Source organism: Phodopus roborovskii, unplaced genomic scaffold, assembly GCF_943737965.1.
Source record: "Phodopus roborovskii unplaced genomic scaffold, PHOROB, whole genome shotgun sequence".
In the NCBI taxonomy this organism is placed as follows: domain Eukaryota; kingdom Metazoa; phylum Chordata; class Mammalia; order Rodentia; family Cricetidae; genus Phodopus; species Phodopus roborovskii.
This window is the reverse complement of record NW_026126574.1, coordinates 629,542-637,020: the sequence shown is the minus strand read 5'-3', so window position 1 is coordinate 637,020 and position 7,479 is coordinate 629,542.

The window sequence follows — 7,479 nt, the reverse complement described above, 5'->3', positions numbered from 1 at the left end:
GGTCTCCCTTTATATGTTACCTGTCCTTTTTCCTTCGCTGCTCTTAATATTCTTTCTTTATTCTGTATGCTAGGTGTTTTGATTATTATATTTGGAGGGGTCTTTTTAATTTGGTCCAGCCTATTTGGTGTTTTGTATGCTTCTTGTACTTTCATGGGCATGTCCTTCTTCAGATTGGGAAAGTTTTCCTCCATGATTTTGTTGAATATGTTTTCGGCACCTTTGAGCTGGGCTTCCTCACCTTCCTCTATGCCTATTATTCTTAGGTTTGGCCTTTTCATGGTGTCCCACATTTCCTGGATGTTTTGTCTTAAGGATTTGTTGGATTTATGATTTTCTTTGGTCAATGAATCTACTTCTAGTTTATCTTCTGTGCCTGAGATTCTGTCTTCCATCTCTTGAATTCTGTTGGTTATGGTTGTGTCTGTAGCTCCCGATTTTTTGCCCAGTTTTTCTATTTCCAGCATTCCTTCAGTTTGTGTTGCCTTTATTTTTTCTATTTCAGTTTTCAAGTCTTGAATAGTTTCCTTCACCTGCATAATTTTTTTTTCTTGGCTTTCTGTACTTTCCTTAAAGTATTTGTTCATTTCTTCCACTTTTTCATTAGTTTTGTCCTCCCTTTCTTTAAGGGATTTTCTCACGTCTTTTTTGGTGGCCTCTATCATTATTATGATGGTAAGTTTTAAGTCGTTCCCTTCTGCTTCCTCTGCTTTTTTGTTGTGTTCCGTTCTAGTTGGTGTAGTTTCCCTAGATTCTGGTGGTGTCATGCGTGCCTTTCTGTTGTTAGGTGTTTTCTTGTGTTGCCTTCTTCCCATAGCTTCTTCCAGTAGGTGTTGGTGGGGGGTCTCCCCTTCTCTCTATGGTACTTCCCCGGTGGGCTTATGTGGGTCAAAGATGCAATATTTTAAGCTCTGTGTGGTCCAAGCTCTCTAGGAGGTCTCTCCACAGACAGATACCCAAGGATGGGGTCAGGGCTGAGAATCCAGTAGAAGATGCCACTAGCCAATGACTCTAGCCAATGGCTGGCAGAAGACAAAGCCTGCGCTGAAACTTGGGAAAATTTTGCAGGATAGTCAGATCTCACTGGAAACTGAATCTCTCCAGCTGAGGCCTCTTCTTTAGCAGAGGCCGGGAATTGGGGGTCAAGGATCTTGCCAGCAGGAACTCAGAGTGGTCCCGCAGAGATAGGCAGATCTCTGGGATGGGCCCGGGACTCCAGCAGAGGACTGGAGGTGAGGGCAGGGACCAAGCAGGTGGAAATTACAGGTGGTCTCACGTGGATAGGCAGGTCTCCTTTGTTCAGAGTTGCTCCAAGAAGTCTCCTAAGTAGGGTGGACTGTTGGCTCCACCCTCTGTCCCAGTGCTCAACAAGAGAGGCAGGACCATGGGAATGGTAGGGCACAGGGTGGGGGGGGGCAGGCTCGCAGTGGGGATGGGTGGGGATGTATCAGAGCTGCAAGGGTGCTCTCTATGGAGACAGGACACAGGAGCAGCAGGATCATGGGCCAACCCAGGGAGTTTCCATTCTGCTACATTGTATATGACTGTATTGTACTTAATTTAAAAGGTGTCACAATGACAGTAATTTGTACAGGGTCTTTCTTTTTTTTAAGTGATTGCATTTTTTATTGTTATTTTTTTATTTTTTTATATAACCAAGTCCATTTAAATGAAGCAAACATTTATAGACAATATTTAGGAATTGGGGCCTCATTCTTTCCAAATTACTTCCTGCTAGTAAGGGGCACTGTCATGGTGGATTCTAAGATGATGCAGAAATCCTGGCTATAGTCTGCAAGGCTGCTTTCTCCAGCTGTTTTGAATGTAGGATCACCTGGTACTCTGTTTTAAGCAGACTGGCTTGATCAAACCACATTATTCTGGAACAAATCCATAGCTTTTCATTTTCTGTGGAAACAAAAATAGAAATCCTTTTCCCAAGTAACTAGTCCTTGATGTAAAATTTTGGAGTCAAAGCATTTTTTTTTTAATTTATTATTTTACAGGTCGACCCCAGTTCCCTCTCCCTTCCTCCCTCCCTCCGTCCCTCACTTTTATCCTCTCTACAGTCTCACATGCAATCTAACCACCTTCCCCTCCTATCCCCAACCCCAATTCCATATGTAGGGGAATGCCATCCAGTTGCATTCATGTAGATCTGACAGGTCATTTGAAGTAGGGACTAGGGCTTCTCTCCTTTCTCTAGGTTAAGGCAGTTATCCCTCTATGGATGATGTGTTTGCAAGGTCCTTTTGTGCACCAGGGATAGATCCTGGCTCCACTGTCTGAGGTCCCTTAGACTGCTCAGTCTTTCTGGCTGAGACCCATATGCATGGGGGCTTGAGTCAGTCCCAGGCTGGCTTCCCAGCTATCAGTCTGGGGGCACTTTAGCTCCTCCTTGTTCAGGTCAGCTGTCTCTATGTGTTTCTGCAGCCTGGTCTTGTCCTGTCCATCTGCATCTGTGTTCTAGTTCGACTCAGTGTTTATGTATGGGTGTTTGCTCCTGTTTCCAACAGGTATTAGATGAGGGCTCCATGGATAACTTAGTTGTTGATCTCAATATCCGAGAAGGGCATTTAAGGTAGCCTTTACACAGATGCTCAAATTGTTAGTTGGTGGCAGTCTTGTAGATCTTTAGACATTTTATGTGTTCAATTGTATACTCAAACCAGTATTAGCTCCCTGTTTTATGTTCTCCCCCCCTCTCTCTTTCTCCCTCTCTCTCTCTCTCTCTCTCTCTCTCTCTCTCTCTCTCTCTCTCTCTCTCTCTCTCTCTTATCTTCTAATCCTAACCAGGCTCAATCTTCCTAGTCACACGTGTTTTCCTTTCTTCCCTCTCATTTTCTCCTACTTCTCTCTCCATTTGCTGCCCCCTCACTTCCCCTGTTCTCTGTGGGACTTGTCCCTTCCTGGTTCTGTGAGGGACTTTATATGAATCTCTTAGAAACCCCTTGTAACCTAGTTCCTCTTGTGGTGTGAATTGTACGCTGGTAATCCTTTGCTCTAGGTCTAAAATCCATATATGAGTGAGTACATACTGTGTTTCTCTTTTTGTGACTGGGTTACCTCATTCAGGGTGGTTTCTTCAAGTGCCATCAACTTGCCTGCGAATTTTAAGATAGCATTATTTTTTTCTGCAGAGTAGTATTCCATTGTGTAGATGTGCCACATCTTCATTAACCATTCTTAAATTGAGGGGCATATAGGTTGCTTCCAGGTTCTTGCTATTAAAGATAGTGGTGCTATGAACATAGTTGAACAGATGTCTTTGTTGCATGGATGTGGATGCTTTGGGTATATGCCTAAGAGGGGGATTGCCTGGTCCTGTGGTAAACTAATTCCCATTTTCCAGAGGAACCCGCATACTGATCTCCAAAATGGCTGTAAGAGTTTGCACTCCTACCAGCAGTGCAGAAGTTTTCCCCTTTCTCCATATCCTCTCCAACATGAGTTTTCATTGGTGTATCTAATTTTAGCCATTCAAGCAGGAGTAAGATGGTATCTCAAAGTTGTTTTGATTTGCATTTCCCTGATAGCTAAGGATGTGGAGCATTTAAGTGTCTTTCAGCTTTTTTGATTTCCTCTATTGAGAATTCTTTCTTCACTTCTTTTTCCCATTTTTTAAGAGGGTTATTTGGTGTTTTGTTAACTAGTTTCTTGTTTTCTTTGTATATTTTCGAGATCAGCCCTTTGTCGGATATAGGATTGGTGAAAATCTTTTCCCAGTATGTGGGCTGCCATTTGGTCTTGTCCACTGTCTCCTTTGCCTTAAAGAAGCTTCTAAGTTTGAAGAGGTCCCATTTATTAATTGTTGCTCTCAGTGTCTGTGCCCCTGGAGTTATGTTCAGGAAGCAGTCTCCTATAGCAATTTGTTGAAGGGTACCTTCTACTTTCTCTTCTAAGAGGTTCAATGTGGCTGGATTGATGTTGAGGTCTTTGATCCATTTGGACTTGAGTTTTGTGCATGGTGACAGACATGGGTCTATTTGCAGTCTTCTACACACCCTCATCCAATTGTGCCAGCACCATTTGTTGAAGATGCTGTCCTGGCCCTATTCTATAACTTTAGCTGTTTTGTTGAAAATGAGGTGTTCATAGGTTTGTGGATATCAGGATTTTCAATTCAATTCCCTTGGACTACCTGTCAATTTTTCTGTCAATACCAGGCTGTTTTTAGAACTATAGCTCTGTAGTAGAGCTTAAAGTCAGGAATGGTGATGCCTCTTGATGTTCTTTTATTGTATAGGGTTGTTTTGCTATAGGGTTTGGGCTAACCTTTTTTCCATATAAAGTTGATTATCCTTTCAAGGTAGTGAAGAATTGTGGTGGGATTTTAATGGGGATTGCATTGAATCTGTAGGTAGCTTTTGGCAAGATTGCTATTTTTACTATGTTTATTCAACCTATCCAAGAGCATGGGAGATCTTTCCATTTTCTGGTATCTTCTTTAACTTCTTTCTTTAGAGCCACAAAGTTCTTATTCTATAGGTCTTTTACTTGTTTAGTAAGCATTACACCAAGATAATATATGTTGCTTGTGGCTATTGTAAAGGGTGATTTTCTCTGATTTCTTTCTCTTTTTCCTTGTCATCTGAAAAAAGTAGAGATACTGATTTTTTTTTTTAAATTTATCTTGTATCCTGCTATTTTGCTGAAGGTGTTTATCAGTAGGATTTATTAGGTTGCTTATTTAACTATCCTATCATCTGCAAATAGAGACAGTTTGACTTCTTTCCAATTTGGATCCCCTTGATCTCCTTTTGTTGTCTTAGAGCTTTAGCTAGAACTTCTCATATGATATTGAAGAGATATATAGAGAGAAGGCAGCCTTGTCTTTTTTTCTGATGTTATCGGGATTGGCTTAAGTTTCTCTCCATTGAGTTTGATGTTGGCAGTTGGTTTTCTGTGTATTGCTCTTATTATGTTTAGGTATGTTCCTGTTATCCATGATCTGTCCAAGACCTTCATCATGAAATGGAGTTGAATTTTTTCAAAGGCTTTTTCAGCACCTATGGAGATAATCAGATGGTTTTATCTTTCAGTTTGTTTATATGGTAGATCATGTTGATAGACTTTTGTATGTTAAACCATCCCTGCATTCCAGGGATAAAGCCCAATTGGTCATGTTGGATGATTTCTATGATGTATTCTTGAATTCGGTTTGCCAGTATTTTATTGACTATTTTTGCCTCAATGTTCATCAGGTATATTGGTCTGTAGTTTTCTTTCTTAGTTGTGTCTTTGTGAGGCTTGGTTACCAAGGTTATTGTGGCCTCATAAAAAGAGTTTGGCAATGAACCTTCTGTTTTTATTTTGTGGAACAATTTGAGGAGTTGTGGTATTAGCTCTTCCTTGAATGTCTGGTAGAATTCTGCACTGAAGCCATCTGGCCCTGGACTTTTTTTCGGTTGAAAGGCTTTCAATGACTGCTTCTATTTCATTGTGGGTTATAGGTCCATTTAAGTTGTTTGTTCTTGATTTTTGGTAAGTGATAGTTATCCAGAAATTTTTCCATTTCCTTTGAATTTTCAATTTTTGTGGAATACAGATTTTCAAAGTATGACCTGAAAATTGTCTGGATTTCCTCTGTGTCCGTTGTTATATTCCCCTTTTCATTTCTGATGTAGTTAATTTGCATGTTCTCTCTGTGCTTTTTTGTTAATTTGGATAAAGGTTTGTCCATCTTGTTGATTTTCTCAAAAAACCAACTCTTCGTTGCATTGACCTTTTGTATTCTTTTCCTGGTTTCTATTTTGTTGAATTCAGCCCTCAAGTTGATTATTTCCTGGCATCTACTCCTACAAGGTGAGTATGCTTTTTTTTTGTTCTAAGGTTTTCAGTTGCGCTGTTAATTCTCTTATGTGACTATCATCTGTTTTCTTCATATGGGCACTTAGTGCAATGAACTCCCCTCATAGCACTGCTTTCAAGGTGTCCCATAAGTTCAGGTATGTTGTGTCTCCATTTTCGTTGAATATTAGAAAGTCCTTAATTTCTTTATTTCTTCTTTGACACAAGTGTGGTGAAATTGCACCTTATTCAGTTTCCATGAGTTTGCAGGTTTTCTGATATTTAGTTTGTTGAATTACAATTTTAAAGCATGGTGGTCTGATAAGGTGCAGGGGACTATTCCTACTCTCTTTTTATGTTATGTCACCTAAAATGCGGTCGATTTCAGAGAAGGTTCCATGTGGAGCAGAGAAGTTGTATTTTGTGTGTGTGTGTGTGTGTGTGTGTGTGTGTGTGTTTAGATGGAATGTTCTATAGATGTCTGTTAAACCCAGTTAAGACATACCTTCTGTTAGTTCTTCTGTTTCTTTGTGGTGTTTCTGATTTGTGGTCCTGTCTAGGGTTTGAGAGTGGTGTATTGAATTCTCCCACTATAAGTGTGTGAAGTTTTATATGAGCTTCGTGTTTTAGTAGCATTTCTTTTACGAATGTGGGTGACTTTGTATTAGGGGCATAGATGTTCAGAACTGAGACTTTGTGTTGATGGATTTCCCCTGCGATGAATATGAAATGACCGTCTTCATCTCTTTTGACTAATTTTGGTTTGCAGTCTACCTCATTAGATATTAGGATAGCTATGCCTGCTTGCTTCTTATTTCCAATTGATTGGAAAATCTTTTCCCAACCCTTTACCCTGAGGTAATGTCTATCTTTGAAGCTTAGATGTGTTTCTTGTATGCAGCAGAAGGATGGATTCTGTCGTCATATCCATTCTGTTAGCCTGTGTCTTTTTATACGTGAGTTTAGAACATTAATGTTGAGGGTGAGTAAGGACCATTGATTGTTGATGCTTGTTTTTTTTAGGTTTGTTGTTGGCAATGGTATTGTCAATATATTTTTTCTGCTTTACCCTTGTCCTCTGGTGTAGTTAGATTACCTGTTGCCTGCATTTTTGTGGGTGTAGTTACCTTCCTTGGGTTGGAGTTTTCCTTTCAATACATACTGTAGGTCTGGATTTGTAGATATGTATTGGGAAAGTCTTTTTTGTCATTAAATATCTTGTTTTCTCCATTTATAGGGATTGAGAGTTTTGCTGGTTATTGTTGCCTGGGCTGGCATCTGTGGTCTCTTAATACTTGTAGAACATCTATTCCAGACCTTCTGGCCTTGAGGGTTTCCATGGAGAAGTCAGGTGTAATTTTGATAGGTCTGCCTTTATATGTTACCTGTTCTTTTCCTTTTGCTGTTCTTAATATTCTTTGTTTATTCTGTATGCTAGGTGTTTTAATTATTATATTTGGAGGGGTCTTTTTTCTTTGGTTCAGCCTATTTGGGATTCGGTATGCTTCTTGTACTTTCATAGGCATGTCTTTCTTCAGATTAGGAAATTTTCCTCGATAATTTTGTTGAATATGTTTTCAGCACCTTTGAGCTGGGCTTCCTCACATTCCTCTCTGGCTATTATTCCTAGGTTTGGCCTTTTCATGGTGTCCCACATTTCCTGGATGTTTTGTGTTAAGGATTTGTTGG